Source organism: Gorilla gorilla, chromosome 14 (assembly GCF_029281585.2).
Source record: "Gorilla gorilla gorilla isolate KB3781 chromosome 14, NHGRI_mGorGor1-v2.1_pri, whole genome shotgun sequence".
Taxonomy (NCBI): Eukaryota; Metazoa; Chordata; class Mammalia; order Primates; family Hominidae; genus Gorilla; species Gorilla gorilla.
Genome location: NC_073238.2, coordinates 73,670,313 through 73,694,826, shown reverse-complemented (window position 1 = coordinate 73,694,826; position 24,514 = coordinate 73,670,313). Strand labels below are relative to the sequence as shown.

Below are 24,514 nucleotides of genomic sequence, written 5' to 3'. Positions count from 1 at the left end.
CTAATTTTGTATTTTTAGTAGAGACGGGGTTTCTCCATGTTGGTCAGGCTGGCCTCAAACTCCCGACCTCAGGTGATCTGCCTGCCTCAGCCTCCTAAAGTGCTGGGATTACAGATGTGAGCCACCGTATTTTTTGTTGTTGTTGTTGTCACTATTTTGAGGGTAGAAGTGCTACTGTCATTCAGCAAGTCCTGGCCAGGGATGCTGCTTAACACCCTACAATGCACAGGAATCTCCTCACCACTCTCACATCACAAATAATTTTCCTACCCCAAATGTCAAAATGCTTAGGTTAAGGAAGCCTGTTCTATAGTGAAGCGTAGACAAGAAAAAGGCTGTCAGAAATGGCCATTTTGTAGGTTTTCTGTGTCCTGTCTATGCAACATGTAAATAAAAGTTCTAACTATTGTGATAATTCTTCAATAGAGCAAGAAATATTTAAATTTGCTTGGGAAGCATCAAGTAAGATTTTACAAATATTATGTATTATAATTTTGTATTTTCTTTTCCAGTGTCTCACTTGAATAACCAACCCTTCTTCTAACAGGTTCTCGTTAGTTATTACCGAATACCTGACTGAAAAATTGTTCAACATCTTATAGACAACATAAAGCCTATATTAAGACTTGGGGTTTGCTGTCTAAGCAAAATTTTCCTAACTAAAACATACTAAAAATATTTTGTTATAAGGATACATAAGTGGAGCTCACTATATTTTTGCTAAATTTAATTAATTTATGTCAAATAAGAGAAAACATAAAATATATGTGTATGTATGTACATAATGTATAAAGATCAAATCATTAGAATATAAGTTTTCTTAGATCATGCTTTGACCTTAAGTACATGTAAAACTTGGTTTTGACGTAATGATCAAGGAGTATTTTCCCTAAGGAAGCTATAGTAACCCTCACTAAAATGAAAATAGAAAAATAAAGGATCAATAGCAGGCCAGGTAATAAAATGTTATAAACAAGGATAGAGGATGGATGGAGAAATTGCATATTAGTTAATCATGAATTTTAGAAAAGAGGACACATTTGTTAGAATGTTATTTAGAATCAGTTATAGATAATGAAAACAGTACAGATTCAGAAGACTAATGATGGACTGATTTCATTGTGTTATTAGAAAAAAACAAATGGTGGTCAGAAAAAATATTTTTGGAAATTTAAATTGTACATTTTTTTTTCATTATTCATATTTTTATTGCCTTGGATTTTTATCACTAACTCTACATTTCCCAGTAATATCACTAAAATGCTACACTTTTTGTTTTTCCAGCTCACCCACTTTCATTAACTTACAATACTTTTGGTCACTAGGAGATAGGGCTGTACATAGGGAAAAGCTTGAATATATGAGTCCCCAAGGTTGTGTTTTTGTGCCTGATAGACTAGTACCATATCTGAATGGATCATTTAATTGGTCTTATTGATCTTTATTTATTTTAGGGAGTTAAAAAGACTAGTCTTTCTCATTTTTGGGCAATCATACACATCAAGCAAAGGAATTATTTTAAAAAATTCCAAAATAAAAGGCAATGCCAGGATACAAACTCAAATCTGACAGTATCAGCTTCACACATGAAACTTTTGCTTCCTTTTGTAAATGATCTTTCTTTTTGCTTTGTGTCAAGGTGTTCCTATCACAGTACAGGTGTCCCTTGGTATCTGCAGGTTTTGCATCCACAGAAACAGGACAGACAGGGGGACTTCAGCATTCTGGTGAGGTTTTGGTACCAATGACCTGAGGATACTGGGGAGAGACTGTGATGGAAGTCTCGAACACTACTCTGCAGCAGATGCATCTTTTAGAATCAATTTAATTTTTACAACAACCCTAGGAGGTAGGCACAATTTTTCATCCTGTATTACAGATGAAGTAACAGAAGCAGAAAAAGAAAAAGGAAATTGCCCAACTTTATTTTAGTTGGTAATTGACTGATAGAGCTGAAATTTGACACAAGTAAAGGTCTGGGGCTAGATCCTGTTTTCATAACTACTGTGCTACAAAAATAAAATGCACGCAAAGTTATTTTTGAACTTCTCTTCTTCCTCATCCTCTCACCGCTTGTCAATCAACAAATGCTTCATATTTGACCTTTGAAAAGTTCCACACACCAACCCCCCGCCACACAATCCTCCTTCTATTATACTAAGTCAGTGTTCATCTCTTCTCATTTATTTATTGTTGTAGTCTCAATGTGTCTCCTTCTTTTCATCTTCTACTTTCTCAAATCCATTTTGCTCACTGGTATAGATCCTAAAGTATAGCTTGAATCATGTCCCAGTTACCCACCATGCTCACTTGGTCTCCCCAACTTCAAAATGAAGCCTTAGGTCCTAACCCAGTCTTTCCCTGTCCCCAAATATCTGCCCCAAATGAACTTTCTAGTCTTTTTTGTTCCACTATTCTCCTCCATATTTCTGAACTATATTACTCCTATTTCTTAAAGATGTTCTTTTATTTCTGATTATTTGCTTCAACTTATGTTGCTTCCTTACCTTGTATCTTTGTCTTCCCAAATTTTACACAGTGTTTAAAGAACGAAAGGTACTCAGTGGAATAGAATGGCAGTTACCAGGGGCTGGAGATTGTGGCTTGGGGATAGGAAGATGGTCAAAGAGTTCAGAGTCTCAGCTAGACAGAAGGAATAAGTTCTGGAGTTCTTTTCTACAGCATAGTGACTATAGTTAATAATAAGGTACTACATACTTGAAAAGTGGTAAGAAAGTAGATTTTAAATGTTCACATCACAAAATGATAAGTATGTGAGGTGATAGATATTTTAATCAGCTTGATTTCATCATTCCACAATGTATACATAGATCAAAGCATCACGTTATATACCATAAACATATAAAATTTTTCATTAGTCAATTGAAAAAAATAAACTTAAAAAGGTCCTCAAAACATATTTTCTTGTAGAAGAAATAAAAATTGAGCTTAAATGTAGCTCAAATGCCTGTCCTTCATGAAGTGTCCCCTGAAATTGCTCCCTTGAACTCCCATCCACACCTTCTCTCCTTTGTGGATTATTGGGGAACTAATGGTACTCACCACTTTCAAAAGGTTGATATATTTTTCAAAAATCAAGGGACAAATAAAATACAACTTGTTAGTAATCACTAGAGTATTTTTAAATTATACTTTATTATTTTAAGTAGCTGAGGTACAAAGATTAAAAAACCAGAATGATAGTCAGATATCTTAACTCTGAGCCCTGCTTCTCCTACTAACTTTGAGAGTTTCTTGAACTTCAATATTTAAAAAATCAAGAAAACATATCTAATAACGTTTTTATTATAAGGCTATTGTAAGACTAAAAGAGATCATTAAATAAAACATTTTATAAGTTGTAAAATGCTACATACTTTTAAAGGACTATTGGTATTCTCAAATTCAAAATTTTATTAACATTCTTGAAGACCTGCTGCAGGCCAGATATTTCACACATTTGATTTCATCTTATCCTTCTAACCACTTCATATTATTATGCCTAGTTTACGAATATGTTCTTTAAAATCAAATGACCCAAAGTCAGAAGGCTAGGAAGGTAAAGCACTCACATGAACATTAATCTTAAGTCCTACATTCTTTCTGCATGCATAGTGATGCCTTCACATGGCGAAAATTCTCAAAGGAGCATAGAGATTAAGAGCATGATTTCTCAAGCCAGCAGTGCTTGGAATCAAAGTCAAGATTTACCATTTATAAGCTGAGTGACCTTGCCTAAGCCCTTAACCCATCTGTGCCTCAATGAATGTGTATAATAGTAATAATCTCCCCATGAGGTTGTTGGAAGTATTAAATGAGTTCCTATGTGTGTCTTAGGTCTGGTTCCCTAGAAGCAGAGCTTGAGGCAGAGATTATTGTACAAATGATTTATTGGGGGAAGGATTTCAGAGAAACGAGAGAGATGGAAGGAGGAAAGGGTGTGGGGATAACTAGGTAAAGAGAGGCTCTCAGCAGGATTCTAGCATCAGCCTGATCCTACGGAGAGCTGAGAACCACAAATTACACCACAGAATTGGCCTTTTGTGTACCTCTGTATCCATCAGCCACTGGCTGCAAGCTTGCTCCCAGCGGGTGGCAGTGTATAAACTTCAAGGCTAGTTGGCTTTCTTTCTAGAGAGGGTAATTTTTTTGGAGAATAGGAGAGAGCCTGGGCTGTTTCATAGCCAACATGTACAGCTGTTAGGTGTTGGGTGCTCCACACTACTAAAATAGATTTGGGCAGCCCACTGATAGAATTCACTTCAACATACAAAGTCCTTAGACCAGTATCTGGCTCAATGTAGCTGTCAATAAAAGTTAGCTTTCATTACTTTATTTTGCTCTGTAAGTTTTCTCACATTGTTTCATATGTTTAGCCTTGGCTTTCTAACCAGAATGTAAGTTCCTTAAGGTCAGGGACCAATTCTAATTCTGCCTACTGTGCTGCTCACCTGCAGCCATAAATCGATGCATTGTGATGGCTGCTTAGCAGCTCTGATTTATGTTTGGTGCTGAGGGTAGGACCTTTGCTGCATTCTTTTTTTTTTTTTTACTCAAATGCCTGCTTTTCATTACAAAATGTGATAATAAATTAGACTAACTTCCATTTTGCGGGGGATATCTCCCCTTATAGGGTTATGTGTGAAATAATATAATTGTATTTTTATCTGTTCCAGACACATTTTATAACTTTGTGCTCAATTCCTCCAAATTTGTTATTTTATTTGTGAAGAGTTCGTCAATATTTAAAGTGAAAGTTATTAGACAAGTCAGACATGCTCTTACGTTCACCAATGCAGTCTTGTGGGGGAATAATTACTTTTTAATATCTAAAGCAATTCAGTTGATCAGAATATTGATTCCATTCTCATTTTTGATCATTGTGTCATTGATTTAACATTATCACTGACTTACCAAGCAGGGTAGAATTCGAGGTGTCTTGCGCATTCATCTTTGTTAGAAGATAAATGCATGAGACAGCCTTTAAAAGCTTTTTAAAGTGCAAGATGCTGGAACTGCATTTTCAATCTGCATTCTCTCCTGCTGTTTTATGGAATTTATTGAAAATGTGCCTCTCAGAGGTCAGATCATTTCTTTCTTCAAGTGGAAAAAAAGATATAAGTAATATATTAAAAGGCCTCTAAGACAGTGTCAAGAAATTAGAACAACTTCATTCTATATTCAGACACCCCTCCTCTTGAACATTATGACTCATCAAAAATAAGAATCACAATTCATCTAACTGCTTCTAGCCAACTTCGGACTTTTGCATTTTAGATTTCATTGGAACCAATCACACAGGACACTTTTTTTCCTCTAAAATTTACCCCTTTCTTTGTCTTCTCACATCAGGTAATTTAGAAAGACAAAGACTGAATTTTAAAAAGCTTGAGAAACTTTTGCAGTTTTATCTAATTTGAAATCTATTAATTTATTAAAATGAATGTCAATTCTTCAGCTCCTAAGTACTTTAACATCCTCTTTATGCCTAAAAGATTTTCTGAACAGACTACACTCAAAATATATCATTTGTATGATGCTTTTAAATAAGTATAATGTACAAATAATTGTTGTGTGATATGGTTTGGATCTGTGTCCCTGTCCAAATCTCATGCTGAAATGTAATCCTCAGTGTTGGAGGTGGGGCCTGGTGGGAACTGATTGGATCATGGAGGCCTATTTCTCCTGAATGGTTTAGCATCATATCCTTGGTGCTGTCCTTGTGATAGTGAGTTCTTGCAAGATCTGGTCATTTAAAAGTGTGTGGCACCTCTCCCCCACCCCTCTTGCTCATGCTCTGGCCATGTGATGTGTCTGCTTCCCCTTTGCCTTCCATCATGATTGTAAGTTTTCTGAGGCCTCCCCGGAAGCCAAGCAGATCCTGGCACCATACTTCCTGTACAGCCTGCAGAACCATAAGCCAATTAAACATCTTTTCTTTATAAATTACCCAGTCTCAGGTATTTCTTTATAGCAGTGTGAGAAGAGCCTAATACAATGTGTGAAAAAAAGGACTGGTACTGGGAAAAGTGGCAGTGTTTTTTCTTTTTTCAACAAGCAAGTAGCTAGTCTAAATTATTTATTACTCTAGTTTTCTAATCTACGGACATGCTGCAATAGATCTTTTTATAAATAAGATGATATATACATATATATTAATTTATGCAGAGATGAATGCTGCTCCTTATTTGTGCTTCTAATCTGTGGAGAAGTTCTTAATTATTTCTGGTCACAGTTTGATGAAAATATTTTCACCTTTTGTTGATTGCCTATCTTACAGTTTGAAGTACTTCAGTAAGTCTTCCCTAAACATGAACAGTTTGTTTTCATCTATGTAGAGACAGTCCCCTTTCATTTACTCTAATTAATTGTTAATAGATTGTTCTCTCTCAGTTATTAAAAAGTAATGGTAATGATTCAAGAGCCACTTGGGAAAGAATCCTATCTCTAAGTATTAAAAATGAGCCAAGCGTGAAAAGTCCTCATACCAAATAGAAGCAGCAGAACTCCTCAATGGGCAGAGGGATTCACTAGGCGTTCCTAGGGTGGGGAGCTTTAAAAAGCAGTGCTTGAAGGTGATCTGCTGGTTGATGGGGGAAGGACTGTAGACAGAGACATGAGATTCATGGAGAATATACTAACACAGGTGTCACCGGATAGTACAATGGAACCCTTTCTGTCTCACTTTTGGCCCTAAGATTGACAGCAATGGATGCCAAGTCCTCACACATGGGCTTGTTTGTAGTGCCTGTCAAGGGGCTGTCCCAAAGCTGCCTTGTGAGGCTCGTCATCTCTCTCAGCAACACACAGACAGGGCTGGGGGACTGGTCAGGAGGGCAATGGAGCCAATACAAAAGACTCCCTGGATCGTGTTGTTGGAAACTGGGAGCATTTCCTCTTCCAACTTGTGGGAAACCCAGTCTGAAGGGGGGCATTTGTTCAAGTGGACATTTGGAAGAGCTTGATTTTTATCACCTGGAGTTTGAGGGGATATGGGAGATTGTTCTTATACATGTATGAGAAATCTTAAGGTGAGAGATGAGAGATTGTGACTCTCAACATAACAGAGTTTTGAGAGAGGAGGAGAGGAATGAGGAAGAAAAAGTAGAGTGGGGAGAGAGAGATACAGAGATTGACTCAGGTGTGCTCTGGCACTGAGCCCTCTATAAATGCCCAGAGTAGTGGTGTGAGGATTTTTCCTTGGGCCAAGTGGATCTGTGAGAGGATATTGGCCTGAGGGTGCCGGAGTCAGGATGGGAAGGATGGAATGACCAAGTGACCTAGCAGAGGAGTGAGGTTCAAGTACAGAAGGAGAAAGTCAAGGATGTCTTCCCAGGGGAGCTATTTGTATCAAAAAGACTGCAGTAAAAGCTAAAAAACTCACCTAGGCTCTCTAGAAGAAAAAGGATCTGTTTCAAATGCTTTTCTTTTAAGCAACAGGGCCCTAACCTAAACCCCGCACAATATCAGCTCCTAATTCTTTCTCCCTGTGGGCCTAGGCCTAGAGGCATCAGCAGCAGCAGCTTCTGGGTCTGGGGAGAATTGGGTAGACTAAAGAGCAATGACATTAAACCACACCTCATCCCACCTCCATCCCCACTCATGCATCTTTACAGGCTTGAAGTGCTATGAAACAGGCAGAGAGAGAAGCTCGAAACTGAATAAGAGCTTGGAATTTTGAAGATTACACTGAACCGCAGTTATTATTACCAGAATTAAGTGTCCTTGTAAAACAAAGTGACTGAAAAGCTCTTTAACCTGACTGAGATTTCATCGAGGGGCAAGGATTGAAGTGTTCCATAGAGTGAGGGTGAAGAGACAGTGGGAAAAAAGATCAAGTGACCTTGTAAACTTAACCTGTCCAGTTCAGTTTCTTCAACCAAATAATTAGAGAAGTGTGAATGATTTAAATTTGGGGCCAAGGTCAAGGTAGAAGGATAGGAAAAGCAAAAATGGACAAAGCAGAAATTAGGAGCAACAATAGATGACATATGATCAATATTCGATATGTTTCAGGAAAGCATCTTATTTAATTTTACTACAACTCTGTGATGTCAGAATCATTATTTCCATTTTAAAGAAGAAGAAACTGAGACACAAAAATAATCTGCCTACAGCTGCACAGTTAAGTGACTTTTCTTTTTTCTTTTTAGTTTTAGAGTCAGCCTATGCAGCTATTGAATCAACACTATTTGGTGAAAGAGCAGCTGTTAGGAGTGAGGCAGAGAGACAAGCCCACAATGACTCAGAGAGTTAGAGCTAGCATGGCTAAGCAAACATTGATGCTGTGATCGTAAACGAGAAAATCAGGAGGGGAATCAAATGCTGCAGAGAGAATGAAAAGTTTGGTTTTAAACCTAATTTCTTTAAGGGTTTTAAGGTGCAGGTGTCCAGCAGGGAAGGAGAAAGGTGGAACTAAACTGCATAATGGCAGAGATGGGGATGTGCTAATGGAAGATATGCTTAGGAAAGTGATATTCTTGCTTCCTCCAGGGAGTGCATTCTTGCTTTGGGCTACATCCCCACTCACCTACCCCGTGGTTGATTCCAAATCTGCGCACAGCTATAGCCATACAGTTTCTGGATTTTTTTTTTTTTTTTTTTTTTTTTTTGAGATGGAATCTCGCTCTGTCACCCAGGCTGGAGTGCAGTGGCGCGATCTCGGCTCACTGCAAGCTCCGCCTCCAAGGTTCATGCCATTCTCCTGCCTCAGCCTCCCGAGTAGCTGGGACTACAGGCGTCCGCCACCATGCCTGGTTAATTTTTTTGTATTTTTAGTAGAGATGGGGTTTCACCGTGTTAGCCAGGATGGTCTCGATCTGCTGACCTCGTGATCCGCCCGCCTCGGCCTCCCAAAGTACTGGGATTACAGTTGTGAGCCACTGCGCCCGGCCGAGAGCTTGTATATTACATTGTTTATGGTTCTTCATTCCCTTCCTGTTTGAAGTAGAGTGCCAACAAATGCTTACATAATTTTTCCCATCTGAAGTTCTAGAATCTTGAAATATATGGCCAGGTAATATTCACTCCATCCAGGCAATTATTTATGAATAGTCAACTCTCCTTTTCTTAGCCTCTTCCGCAACTACTAGTGATGGTAGAATTGGGAATCAAGAAATTTAAAATGTTATGGGGAATTTAGGGTCAAGGAGATAATATATATAAAATAATTTTTACTTTATGAAAAAATATTTTACTTAATGTAAATAAATTATTGTGAACCACTTTTATTACTTATTTCTATATTGATGGGGCTTATAATTTATTTTGCTTTCTTTTGCAGTCTAAAAGGCTGTTTTGTTTTGTGTTGCTTCTAGTTCCACATTAAAATATCTCGGGCCTTCTTGTTTTTTATTAATGGAGGTATTAACTTCCATGTCCTAAGTCTTGCCTGTGAGAACCAGTCTCTTGGGGTACCTATTTTCAGAAACAAAGTGCAGTTTGGATGCTCAAGTTACAAAGAGCTTTGAGTAACATTTGCTTAACATGCTTGTATATTCCAAATTGGTAAATCGGTATTTTACAAGCCCTTCCTAAATGTACAGGGTTATCTTATTTTAGCATCACACAGAGAACTTCTCCAGCCAGGTGTTATCATTCCTTATATAGATGTATATGGCTCTACCTTTTTCAACAAAAGCAGAAGTGTATGTCTAGTCCCAATTTTGCCTTATATTTCATTTTTTTCTCTTTCAAAGTTTTAATGCAATAATCTCTTCATTTCTTCCACCATCCACTTACAACCTCACTTAGTTCATTCTTTTAAAAAGTATTCCCTAGAGAACTGGAGGAGTGACATTTTAAATTATTTTTTATTTTATTTTTGTGTTTTGTTTATGTATTTATTTTTGTATATGAATAAGTTCTTTAGTGGCGATTTCTGAGATTTGGTGCACCCATCACCTGAGCAGTGTACACTGTACCCAATGTGTACTCTTTTATTCCTCACACTCCCACCCTTTCCTCTGAGTCCCCAGAGTCCATTGTACCATTCTTATGCCTTTGCATCCTCTTAGCTGGAACAGATGATGTTTGGTTTTCCATTCCTGAGTTGCTTTTCTTAGAATAATGGTCTCCAATTCCATCCAGGTTGCTGCATATGCTATTATTTTGTTCCTTTTTATGGCTGAGTAGTATTCCATTATTTATATATATATATAATATATATGTGTGTGTATATATATATTATATATATACTTGTGTGTATATATATATATATACACACACACCACATTTTACTTATTTACTCATTGATTGATGGACATTTGGGCTGGTTCCATATTTTTGCAATTGTGAATTGTGCAGCTATAAATGTGTGTGCAAGTATCTTTTGCTTATAATGACTTATTTTCCTCCAGGAAGATACCAGGAGTGGGATTGCTGGATCAAATGGTAGATCTACTTTTAGTTCTTTAAGGAATCTCCACACTGTTTTCCATAGTAGTTGTACTAGTTCACATTCCCACCAACAGTGTAAAAGTGTTCCCTTTTCACCACATCCATGCCAACATTTATTATTTTTTGATTATGGTCATTCTTGCAGGAGTAAAGTGGTATTGCATTGTGGTTTGATTTGCATTTCCCTGATAATTAGTGTTGTTGAGCATTTTTTCATATGTTTCTTGGCCATTTGTATATCTTCTGGAGGAGTGACTTTTAATGGGCTCAAGCATAATTATCTCTATGTGTGAGTATGGAAGTATATGGTAAGTCTGTGTCTATACCTATAGTGGGGTTCTGGTATAAACTTCTAATTTTTTTAAATTAAGAAATTGTAAAAACATGCTCAAGCAGAGCTGGCTAATAGCCTCAGTTTGTTTTAGCCTGGATGCATTCTTGTACTGTGCAAATCAGATGCTCATACTGTATATGCCACATTATGCTCACACTGCCACTCTCTCCGAGGAGTGTTGCCATCTTGTATCACTATTTGCAGGAAAGCTTTCGTTGTCACTTATGCATTCAGTCAAAGGTCACAAAAAAACAAATTTGATAAAGAACAATGTTTTGCTGCTATTTCTTTTAAAGGCTAATTTGGATAATTTCGAGTTTCTGTTATAAATCATAGAACAAGACAATTATTTGAATTTTGACTCAAAAATAAGAAATAGAATCTGTGTGTGCATTCTTCATTCATATATTCAATTGTCAAGAACTTATTTGAAATAACTGATACTATGGGGTAAATCTGTAGGTTTTTAAAACAAAGAAATAAAAAATTTCTATCTCGTGAACTTCAGGGGTTTCAAGTGTGAGCCTTAGAGGAATTTGAAACATATCTTTTTCCCATGATGACAATATCAATATTTAAATTACTTCCTAAACATCAAGAGCTCATAAACCAAAGACCACAGAATAAGAGGGTCTATTGCTAGACTTTACAGGATCTATGAATCTGCTGCACCTAAATAATATTATTTTCTTCATGTGGGAGTAGGTTCATAGCTTTCACTATATTTCTATATTTCTATGAGTCTATATAATGAAAAAGTTTTGAACCAATTACATAATTAATATTATATATCATCTTAAGAGTGCCAAAAAAAGTCCCCAAAGTCTCTTTCATTAGTTGAGTTTAGCAAAAATATCTGGATTTTTTTTAAAACTAGAGAGAATCTTAACACTCTAAGCAAAAAGTGTTAACTTTATCTCTTTTCTCCCTTTCCCTACCATTATTAGGTATTCTGATGGTGAAGGAGAGAGCTTAGAATGCATGTATGGTAAACATGTCAGTGCTATAATCTAAATGCTTGGTTTTCTAGCCTGTTGCCTTTATTTTATGTCCCTGTATCTTCTGCCCCTGTACAGCAAGAACAATGGCGTTATTCCCCACTCTTAATTGGAGGGATGTCTACTGCTTTGGTGCTGAGTAGAAAGCAGATTACCAATGGGGAACACTATAGATGTCATACATCCTGTGTATATACTATCATCTTTTCCAAGTTTCAATGGCCTGATATGTTTTGAATAAATATTTATATGTCCAACCTGTGTATGTTTTCTATTTGAAATACTGTTTTTATAATTTATATATATATATTTTTGAGATGATGTCTCGCTCTGTTGCCCAGGCTGGAGTGCAGTGGCGCCATATCAGCTCACTGCAACCTCTGCCGTCTGGGTTCAAGCAATTCTCCTCCCTCAGCCTCTCCTGCACCTGCCACCACACCCAGCTAATATTTGTATTTTTAGTAGAGACGGTTTTCACCATGTTGGCCAGGCTTGTCTCAAACTCCTGACCTCAGGTGATCCACCCACCTCGGCTTCCCAAAGTGCTGGGATTACAGGCGTGAGCCACCGCATCCAGCTAATTTACTATTTGTATTACTATATTCAAGATAGTATTTCAAGTAAACAATCCAAATTGTATCGAAGGAGTTAAAAATTGGTGGTCATTTACTAATCCGAATTTTTGAAATATTTGGAAACTAAATTGAGTTCGGTTTTTTTAATTAAAAAATTTTTGAACACAGTCTCATTTAAATATGAAAGCCAGAAAAATAGATATTCACTGAATCTTTTTAATATTTTCCAGAATTAATAATTAACTGAAATCTAATATGTGATAATATAATCATAAAAGACTAAGAATCTTTATGGGTGATGGTCTAATTTGAATTCCATCATTAATTATTCTAAGGTATAAGATCACCAGTTAATTAATTCTACATTTTCTTTTTTCTCAATTTTTTGTCTTGTACTGCAGATTGTTGCAATGGCACTGCTGAAATTTCAGCCTTTTTGTGATAAGGCTGTCTATGGTTTTCAATGAATTCACATGCATTTTTTTATCCTATTAGGAAGAGAAGAACAACTGTTCATAGAGCAGGTAAAGAAAAAGGCATTACTGGAAAGGCATGTGAGGAATGAAGCTGTGGATGGCATTCCGCATTTGCTTTGAGTAGTGCTGGTGGCATCAAAAAGAGCAAGAGTAGCAGTGACTAATTTTATCTCCTAGTTCACGGTTTCATCACATATCTCTTTGTTTGCTATTCTGCAACATCAGTGAATTATACTTCTGCACCTTTTGCTGGGTAATTACAGAGTAAATGTAAGTTAGATTATGAGAGCTATTATAATCTTGTCAGTATGTTTGGCTAAAGTATTTTTATTTAATTTTTTTGTGAAGCCTTTTTAAAGGACTGCATCTTTCAAATGTTGTTATTCTTTATTGACCTAATAATGGAGAAAAACATCAGAAAAACAGACTATTTGAAGAATGGTAAAAAAAATTTTGAGATTTTGAAAAGCCATTATCCTCATAGAACTTTAATGAAGTGTATCCGTTCAAAGTTTCAATAAATTTGGGGATGTGTTTTGCTGTTGATGATGTAAAATTGTGGAAAAGTGCCTATGTTCAGATACCTAAATGCTTTTGAGGAACTTAAAATTGAGTGACAATTATTTTTCATATCTTTTTAAAGAGCATCAAATCTATCTTAAAGCTATGCATATCAGACAATAATATGGACTATAAAGTTACTCAGCTCAACAAACAACCCATGTTTATTAATATTATATACAGCAGCACAGAAGTGTGATATGTCCCGGGAGGGAGACAACTCAGTACCTACCCAAGAGGAGTTAAAGATATCCTAAGGACACTAAAGAGACAGAAGAAATCAGTTTAAGCTAACCCAGGGAGTGATTAAACAGAGTAATGAATTTCAACTAAAGCTCCTCATGGCCCTTTCCAAGTTGTTGTACAACAGGTGAACGCTATTCCATTCCTTCTCCCCTATTTAGCTTTAATCTGTGCAGTGAATTAGCTGATGTCATCTGCTTCATGAGTTGGGTTTTCTGGTTAAGTCTTTGAATCTAGAGTTTCATGGCTAAAGTTACTAACCCCCGACACCAATGACAATAGGAAATGCTCTGAGTTTACAGAAGAGGACTTTGGAATTCTTAAAGTCCAGTGTCAGGTATAGATTTAGCCTGGAACATTGTCCAATGTGACATATGGATTTAACCTGGAACATTTCTTTTACACTTCTACAAAACACAGAAGAATTAAAGAAAACAAGGAAGAGAAATCACTGGCACCCAAATCATTTCGCACTAGTGATAATTCTATGTGGGGTTAGTTTTAAGTTATAAAAATACTCAAAATACTCACATTTGTTCAGTATCAATTCTATGCAGAGAAAAAAATGTGTCAGTTAAAATTATAATTATATAAAAATTTAAGTCATTACACATTATGTATTGAATAAACTTGTTTAATTGAACCTGTCTTAGTCTGTTTTCTGTTGCTATAACTGAATACTTGCTACTGGGTAATTTGCAAAGAAAATAAGTTTATTTGGCTCATGATAAACTTATTTTGTAAGTTTAGAAGGCTAGATAGTCCAAGGACATGGCAGCAGCTTCTGCTGAGGGCCTTCCTGCTGTGTCATGATGTGGCAAAACAGAGCAAGCTGCTAGCTCAGGTCTGTCTTCCTCTTGTTATAAAGTCACTAATCTCATCATGGGGGCCCCACCCCGATGAGATGATCTTACCTAATTCTCATTACCTTCCAGTGGTCCGCCTCTAGTCAACATATGGATTTTAGGATTAAGTTTTCAACACATGACATTTTTAGCATGCATTCAGACCATAGCAGATCCATATAAAAAGAACTTTTAAAAAAACATAAAAATTTCAATCTTATTGTTTGTCTATAGCATTAAGCAGACACTAAGAGTGGTTGAATCTCATCTCGCAGAATTGGTGCATTGATTGAAAAAGGGTGAATCAATTAGATAAAATAAGTCAATTGCATAAAAGTGTCCCATTTGGATGAATGAGTTTGAAAAAAGAAGGCATCCTTTTTTCTGTCTTATAATTCCCACATAGTCATGGTTTTCCCAAAAGAATAGGTATTATATATCAATCTCATTAATATCTTCTTGGCCTGTACCTCTTATACAAAATCGTTGGCCTGTATTCTTCTAAAATACTGAGTTAAGAAACACTGAGGAATTCTACTAAATTAAAGGAGACTAAAGGGATATAGCAACTAATTACAAATTGTGACTTGAATTGGGTACTAGACCAGTGGTGGGGGTTGGGAGGAAGTTAAAAAGGGCATTACTGTTACATTGACAAATTTGAATACAGCCTTTGGTTTAGATAATAATATTTTCTGATTTTGATAATTGAATTACTGTTATGTGGGAGAATGTCTTGCTTTTAGAAAATACACACAAATATTTAGGGATAAAGAAGCAAGAAATCTCCAAGGAACTCTGAAATGCTGTAGAACTCTGTGTGTGTGTGTGTGTGTGTGTGTGTCTACGTTGAGAGAGAATGATAAAACAAGAAGTAAATTATAAAGTTGTTGGAGCAGATTAAAAGTTATGGGGAACTTTCGTGGACTATTCAGCATAATTTCTGTAAGTTTAAAATTGTATCAAAATTGAAAGTCATAAAAATAAAACCAGGAATAATATATATAAAAATAAATGTTTTAATGTCTTCTATAAAGCCAGTGACCTCTCACCAGAAGCCAGAGAGCTTCAAATAACAATTATTTGCTGAAAAACGTGAGCATGGTATACAGTTGCAAGTAAAAGCAAGCAAATGATAAGAGCGATTGAAGAGACTGAGGTGCTTCTCTGGATGGCTGTAAAATATAATGTTATATTAAGGAACTTCTGTATTTCCCAGTTGTGAATGATCTCTCCTGGATAAAATCATTTGTTTTTTTCAATAGGATATTACTAATATTTTTATTTAAAACCCAACTCATTCTTAATTAAATTAGATAAAGAGAAGTATAAGCCTAAAATCTAGCTTATAAGCATTGTCTGAAACTAGCAGATGATTTCAATTCACATCTACATTTTAACTGCAGCCTCCTTTGGTTTGGAATCACAGACTCTCAGAGTTGAAAGAGGGTTTAAAGGTTATCTTATTATCCTTCCCATGCAGTGCTTAAATTTCCTGTCCACCTTTATTGCCAAATGGAATATGTTAATATTTCTGCAAATACATTATTTTTAAAAGTCAGAGGATATTTAGAATACTGAGAAGAATGCTCTGTTTTTAATAGACACACACACACACCCTGAAGAAGTTAGTAACAATCTGCTCCTTTTTAAAAGTCTATCTCAAATCCCTAAGAGAATGAAAATGTTTGAGTAGGGCAATATTTAGGTGAATAGTTTATAACACCTTTCATAACACCACATTATGACTAACATGAATTTTTGCTGTTTGGACAGTCTAGCCTGGACAAACTTTCCTTTTGTTTTGTATTTAAAAAAAAATTGTGCATATAATTATTTTTTGTCTTCTTTTTTAAATCCAAAATCAATTATGTTGGATTTAAATTTAACCTAATAGTTTAATAACATTATTTTGTTGTGCAGACTGGAATGCTTGGGACAATTGTTCCTGCCATATTTCACATCTTCAATATTTAGTTGTTTGTCAAATTTAAAGTGTAAATTGTTCAGAAAATATTCATCAGAAATTAAAAATGTGCTCTGATAGTAAAGAGTAAATGTGCTCTAATCCTGTTGGAGTCTATTACATCAGTATTTATATAATGATTCTTCCTTATTTTTCTTTTTCATTTAAACATTACCAAATCCAAATTGTTTTATATTTTAAAATATTAAAAATAGCTAATGATTTAAGACTCTTTCCTCGTGTGACCATGTTCATCTTTCTCCTCTGATATTTTAATGCAGAAGACTTGCTGATTGTGTTAACTTACAATTCAAGCCCTAGGTATTTTTTAACAAGTACATAAGTTTATCTATGGTATTTCTAGACTTGCAATTCTCCCTCTTTTCCTTTAGTTATTCTCACTCTCTATTTCAAGTTTTCTCATTGTCTTCCTTTTCCTAAGAAAGGGATAAAAAATCATCTGCCTTTAAATACAGTTACTGATTACTTAAAGTACTACCTACTTCAGGGCATTATACATTTTAATGAGATAAAAAGTTTAAGCTAAACGTGTTTTCTTTCGGCTACCCATTAGTAGATAGGGTAAATACTTTTGGGATCAGGTATCATGCCTTTCCTTCTGAATTTATAGACTATCATTTAGAATGCCTTTGCAAAAACAAAAATGAAGAAAAATACTAAAACAAAAAACCCCTGCCCGGGCGCTGTGGCTCATGCCTGTAATCCCAGCACTTTGGGAGGCCGAGGCAGGGGCATCAAGGGGTCAAAAGATCGAGACCATCCTGGCCAACATGGGGAAACCCCATTTCTTCTAGAAATACAAAAATTAGCCCGGCGTGGTGGCGGGCGCCTGTAGTCCCAGCTACTCGGGGAGCTGAGGCGGGAGAATAGCTTGAACCAGGAGGCGGAGGTTGCAGTAAGCCAAGATGGCGCCACTGCACTCCAGTCTGGCGGCGGTGCGAGACCCACTTCGTCTCAAAAAAATAAAATAAAATAAAACAAAAAACCCCACAAACAAACACAAATCCCCCACAAAAGCTATTTACAAGAAAACATTGCAGATTCAAGCTCATTAACAATTCATGAGAGTAATTAGCACTTGGCGATGTCTAACTTAGGCCTTTATCAGATAATCCTTTAAAAATGTATTTTAATTTTTAAACACAGAATACATGAAAATATTTTTATGGACAGATCCAAACATTTCAGAAATATATGGAATAAAACATCTAAGTTTAATTCAAATCTCCCTCTACTTCTTCCCAAATGAATAATTTGATATTCAACTGTTGAGTACATGAATTCTGTTACATATGTAATTTTTTTAAAATATGAATTTGAACATACTTTTCATATAGCTCAGCAACTTGCCTTTTCATATAAAAATACGTCTTGGAGATCTGTCTGCATTATTAAAGCTGCAGAGTATTCCATATTAAGTATGTACATAAATCTTTTTAACAATTTCTCTAAGGTTGTTGTTAAAATCCAACATCCAAAGGCCACCAGAAACATGCTTGTAGTCAAAAAGACCAAAAAAAAAAAAAAAAAAAAAAAAAGTAGGTTAAGTGAGCTGGCTGCAGCTAGGGAGGTTGAAACATGCCCCTCAGAGCACTTGTGAGTCATCTTGAATTGACGGAACAGGCTTCAGTTCTTTCGTACATAGTAATTTTTTAAAAAATTAGAGGAAGTAACCATTTTTCAAATTTTAAAAGTCAATTCTTTTTCAGTTCAATCAAAACTTTTCGTATCTGTTAAAATGATCATACATCACTCTGTTTTCACAATATAAATTTATACAGACACATATATTTAAATTGTTATTAATTTTTCTATGTCCATTCTTTTGTCTCTTATGTTTTAACTTTTTTTCTCCTATATGTGACTTATTTAATATATTAAATCCAGTAACATTGATAGACTCTGTCTGAGTGCCGATTATTGAGCATAAATGCATGTATTTCTAAGAGACATTATGCTCATTCATATGCACATTAAGTTCTTCCTGTATTTTAGAAAATATCCTCTAGTATCTTTGAAAATATTTTCTGTTCTAATTTCTACTTCATGGATTATTTGTGTCTGTATACGCTTTTGTGTTTATCCGTTTTTTAATCTAAATTGATTGTAACTAGTGAAAGCTAGGTCACTTTCTTTTTTAACAAGCATGTCAATGATTTCTTTCTCAAGTTTTATTCTGTTTTATAAGAGTGCAAATGAAATAATGAATGATGGCATTGATCATTCAAAGTTCAGTAGAATTACTTCCTATTTCTTTCTAGGTACGTTTCCTTTCTAGATGTCTATAGGGAAACTTTACCTGATTTTATTTCCTTTCATTTTAAAATTAGAAATTGATGTGGCCCTTTTTTCTTTATTCATATTTCTCTTTTAGTCAGCTAATGTCAAAAACTTCATTAATGGTTTTCCTAGTATAAGCTTACATGTATTCTGGGGTTCACTATGCTGATTTTGGTGTATTATTCTTTAAATACACTGTTATATTTAATTTGTTAATATTTTATTTTGGTTTGTAAACACATGATTAGTCGACAGTTTTCTTTTTAGATGGTATGATTAACAGCTTTTGGAATTGGATTTATGTTAGTCTCTTACAGTGGGTTTGAAATTTTTCCATCTATTTTTCTATTCTGATTATTTTCAGAGATGTAGGAATTAGCTGTTTAAGTTCAGTAAAACCCATTTGTAACCCTACCTAGGCCAGCTTCTTCATAAAGCAAAGACCATTTTACTTTCACATATGCTTGTGCATCTATCTGGGTTTTTACTTCTCATGAAGTTAAATGTTAGTGATTCTTCCTCCCCACTCTTTACTTTTGAAGTCCAGAAACTTTTCCAACATTTGACTCAATTTTGATCCTGGATCAGATTTTTCTAGGACATGATAGGATATTTCAATCTGTATATGCAAGTTATCTTTCATTTCTGGAAATTTAAAAAAACTAAAAATTACTTTAAAGTATTTGAAAATTCCATTTATTCTGCTTTCTTCCTCAGCAGTAACTTTCTTTTTAATAGTTATTTTGACTTTTATTAGCTCATCTTTCCCAAGCTCTTCCTCACTGGCATTCCAGTTTGTCTTTCTCTTCTGTGCTGCTTCTGGTGAGATTCTCATTTCCATGATAGTTTCTATTTATCTCTTACTTCTTTCCTCATCTCTGCCATTTCATGTCTTTCCTGATTGGTTTTATTTCTCTGGTTTCACTGTCTTATTATATACATATTTCTCTAAACTCATTTATCTGCTTTAAGATTTTTTATCTAAAAGGTTTTTATTTAAAATATTGATTTGCTATGCTGTGTTTGATGACAATTTTCATATGTTCCATGACATGAAAGACATAACAATTTTTTCTTGTGTTAATTATCTGCAATTTGTTTTTGTTGAATCACTTGTAATTTTCTATATAATTATATATAGGTATAATCTGCTGTACATATATAGCTTCTGCACTGTTTCTTTTTCAAATTGTACACATATTTGATTGAAGTTAATTCTTGCCCAGGTATTTGCCCAAGAATCACTTGAGGGTCAGGCTGCAGCCATATTTCTTGTGAGTAGGAATTTCTTCTGGTTCATAATAACGTTTCTTTTGAAGCAGGGTCAGACATGACCCTGGCTCTTATTTTCTGTTAGCCACAGTGATCAGAAGCTTCAGGGCTTCTCAAAATGTAGAGACTCTCCCTTTCGCTCTGCCTTGCTTGCAGACTGCTTCCTGTAAATATGGCTGGCCGCTGCTACTTCTCACTTGGGCTGGTCCCTCTGGCATCAACTTGTTGCCAATCTAGGACCAGGAAGCTTCCTGCCTGCAGCTGGGTCATATTTTTTAAATATGGGATTGCTGGATTTCTTCCATTAGTATATGCCACCTACTTTGAAAAACTACACTGTTGACTTTTTCTGAAATCTGCAACCTTGAGGCTCCTCTTTAGTATCTTTCTGCAGTCCTCGTTAACCTTCACAGTGTTTGAGGCTACAGATATTTTCTGACATTATAAAGATTGATCTTTCTATTATCTTTGACTTCATGTTTTGATATCCAAGCTGAGAAAAGGAAAATCCAGTCTTTGTTTTGTTACCTGAAAACAGGAACTTGAAAATCTAAATTATACATAGAGATATGAAATATCCCATCCTATGGATAAAATTTATTTAGTGACCCTCCTAACACTGGATGTGTAGATTATTTCAAATTGTTTCCTATCCTAAATCACATTCTGATGAACTACCTTCTAGTTAAATTCCTAGAAATTGAATTATAGGATTGAAGGTCATAGCTACTTAAGAATCAATACAGACTGACAAATTGTGAACAATATATACCAACTTATGGCTCCACCAAAAGTATATAAAACATCTATAGTCTTCATTCCCTCACGTACACAGGGTATTACTATATATTTAAATACTTGCCAATTTTATATGAAAAATGTTACCTAGGATTTTGATTTGCGCTTCTATTTGAGGTAGGAAAAGAAAGTGTTTTCCTACTCTTACACACTTAACATATTCAATACTCAACACAGAACACTTCACCTCTGGTTACCAAAATGTGCGTGGAGATTCTCCCCGTCACCAAGCAATTCTCCAGTGGACACCAACCAGGTGTCCTATAACTTAATTTAATTCGGACTCGATCTACCTGGAGGTAGCATCAGATCCCTTGGGTTTTCAGGGCTCAGTCCCTCAACACAATCCTCACTTCAGATGCCAATTGCAAGCCACAGTTGTGACCTCTGCTTCTGACCAATCAGCTCTACACTGGGGCTCCCACAATCTCTGCCTCAAGTTCAATTAATTTGCTAGAGTGGCTCATAGAACTCAGCAAAACACTACTTACGTTTACCTATTTATTTTAAAGGATGTTACAAATAATACCAATAAGCAACCAGATGGAAGAGCCATATAGAGCGAGGTAGGAGGGTAGGGCTCCACACTTCCATGCCCTGTCTGGTCATGCCACCATCCCAGCATTTCCATATATGTTTAGCATCAGACATCTGGAAGCTCATCAAATCTTGCTGTTGAAGAATTTTTATAGAGCTTGATCTCCAGCCTCCTTACTCCCTTCCCAGAGATCAGTAGGTGGGGCTGAAAGTTCCAACTTACTGACCATTTGGCCTTTCTGGCAACCAGTTCCATCCTGAGGCTATCTAGGGATCCCATCCTAAGTCACCTCATTAGCATAAACTCAGGTATTATCAAAGGGATTCATTACAAATAACAAAAGACACAAATAAGGTGTCTTAGTGCACGTGGACTGCCATAACAAAATACTATAGACTGAGTGGGTTAAAAAACTGACATTTTCTTCCTCATAGTTCAGGATGCTGAGAAGTCCAAAATCAAGGTGTTGGCCCCTTTTTTTTTTTTTTTTTTTTTTTTTTGAGTCGGGATTTCACTCTGTTGCCCAGGCTGGAATGCAGTGACATGATCATGGCTCACTGAAGCATCGACTTCCTGGGCTCAGGTGATCTTCCCACCTCAGTCTCCTGAGTAGCTGGGACTACGGGTGTGCGCCATCACACCAGCTAATTTTTTTTGTATTTTTTGTAGATGCTGGGTTTTGCCATGTTGCCCAGGCTGGTCTCAAACTCCTGGGCTCAAGCAACCTGCTCACCTCAGCCTCCCAAAATTCTGAGATTATAAGTGTGAGTGAACATGCTTGGCACGTTGGCCTATTTGGATCCTGGTAATGGCTCCCTTCATGGCTTACAGACAGGCACCTTCTAGCTATGTCCTTACATGGCCTTTCCTCAGTGCACGTGTACAGAGACAGAGGGAGAAGAAGCAAGCTCTGTGTCGTTTCTTCTTTTGAGGATACTAATCCCATCACAAGGTTTAGACAAGATCCCATCCTCATGACCTCATCTAAATCTAATTACTTCCCATAGGCCCTACCTTCAAATACCATCACATTGAGGATTACAGTTTCAATATGTATGAATTTAGGGGGTGGAATAGGGAGATACAATTCAGTTCATAATATAAGGTTAAATAATTTTTTTATATTTTAAACTGTATGTATTTTTTATTTTGAAATTAGCTGTTCAGATCTTTGCCCTTTTTTCAATTTTTTGAATTTTTTTAATATTCCATTTTAAGACTCCCTTTTCTAGTAGGAATGTTAATTTTTGCCACGTACATTGGATTTTTTTTGCACAGGGTTTGTAATTTGCATCTTATTTTATTTCTTAATTTTTAAAACTTAGATCTCTACCATCCTTTTTCTTTAATTTTTATATCAATTTTATGCTGAGTTCAGTCATCATTGATGAAAACTAAATAGGCTCCTATATATACATATTTGTTTTTCCCAGGAAAATTATGATGTTCTTAAAAACTACTTTATCTCTTTAATCCATCTGAATTTATATATTATAAAACTTTATGAGGCTGGGTGCAGTGGCTCACACCTATAATCCAAACACTTTCGGAGGCCCAGGGTGGATCACCTGAGGTCAGGAGTTTGAGACCAGCCTTGCCAACATGGTGAAACCCCATCTCTCCTAAAAATACAAAAATTAGCCTGGCGTGGTAGCACGCACCTGTAATCCCAGCTACTCAGGAGGCTGAGGCAGGAGAATTGCTTGAACCCAGGAGGCGGAGGGTTGCAGTGAGCTGAAATCGTGCCATTACACTCCAGGCTGGGCAAGAAGAATGAGACTCCATCTCAAGAAACAACAACAAACAAACAAACAAACAAAAATGTATGCATCTGTAATACGTATTTAACCCGTTAACTGCTAACAATTATGAGTTATGCTCATAGTAACTTGGAAATGAGAAAACTCTTCCACCTCAATGGTTGTCTTACATAATCGACCCATTGTGTGGTTGTGTTTTCTTCTTTTAATGTATTACAAACAAAACATGAATGAACAAGTAAAAGTCAAAAGCAAATAATTAAAATTTTTATTAACAAAAGACTTTCCCCTAAAATACAAGTTTCAGGATACATAGTTTGATATTGATATTTTAATGGATTTATTCTACAGGTAAACAATTTCAAAAGCAAAGCATTAGAATATTTTTCAACCTCATTGGCACCATGCTGGTTTTCTATACTGTATTTTCCTTCCTTCATTGTCTACTCTGCTCCAGCAGTTTTAGCAGATATATGTGGATCATCAGGCTCACTGCCTTTCCATTGACATTAATAGTGCTTACAGATGTGATATGATTGCTAAAGCTTTTCTGTAAACTGGTACAAATGTTCTGTATATTCTATATAACACAGACCTAGATTTAAAATATTCACCCAGCAAAAGTGACTTCAAAAAGAGATTGCATTCTGCCTTAGTGCAATCAGGAAGAGGAAATTCACAGTTAAAGATCAAACTGGCAAAACTCAAACACAATAGGACACTGAGCAGAAAGCATTAAGGTGGCACCCCATTGGGAGTAGGTACAGGAGGCTTTGAGCCCTGACAGTAAACTTGTGTTGACTTTGCTCAGAACCTGCATTTTTATTTCATGAATGTTCTGATGTGAATTTTCTTTCTCATTTTACCCTATTTAAATTAATAGGAATCCTTGCTGTGCTGTGCCAGAGGCCTATTGTATATCTAGTTCAGTGGAGCTAAACCTGTGATTTTTTTAATTTATTTTATTTTTAATTTATAATGCTTGAAGTTGTTACTGTTTATTAGTCTTTTTCATGGTTTTTAAGACTTCTGTGAAAACCTACTTGGAGAATTATCATTTTAAGAGGAGAATGACTTATCTCCCCTAATCACAGGGTTTCCTGGAGATTTTGAGTTGTCCCACTAGATGTGTAACTTGGATCTAATTTTTCCACACTTGAATTTGTTGTAACCTGACCACTAACTATTCCCCAGCAGGAAGGTTGACTTACTCCACTTAACCAGCCACTGTTGTCTCAACACACTGTAGGCTTATGTGTTGATCATTCGATGGCTTGACTACCTTGCCTTATCTTCCTCCTTCCCATGAGTCTGATGTCTGACTTCAGCATCTCTCATCAACCTGGTTTCCTTCATTCATCAAGCTCTGTCTATTGCTTGGGCTCACCTTCCCTTCTTTTGCTAAAGAAAGTCGAGTCATAAATCCTGACCCCTCTAATTTCATCATGT

General features: G+C 35.9%; 1 protein-coding gene across 1 annotated transcript in view; it reads right to left on the bottom strand.

Annotated features, from left to right (window-relative positions):
• The window catches only part of LOC129526204 (uncharacterized), a 254,970-nt gene that overhangs the window by 71,054 nt on the left and 159,402 nt on the right, over positions 1–24,514 (bottom strand). The window lies entirely within an intron of this gene.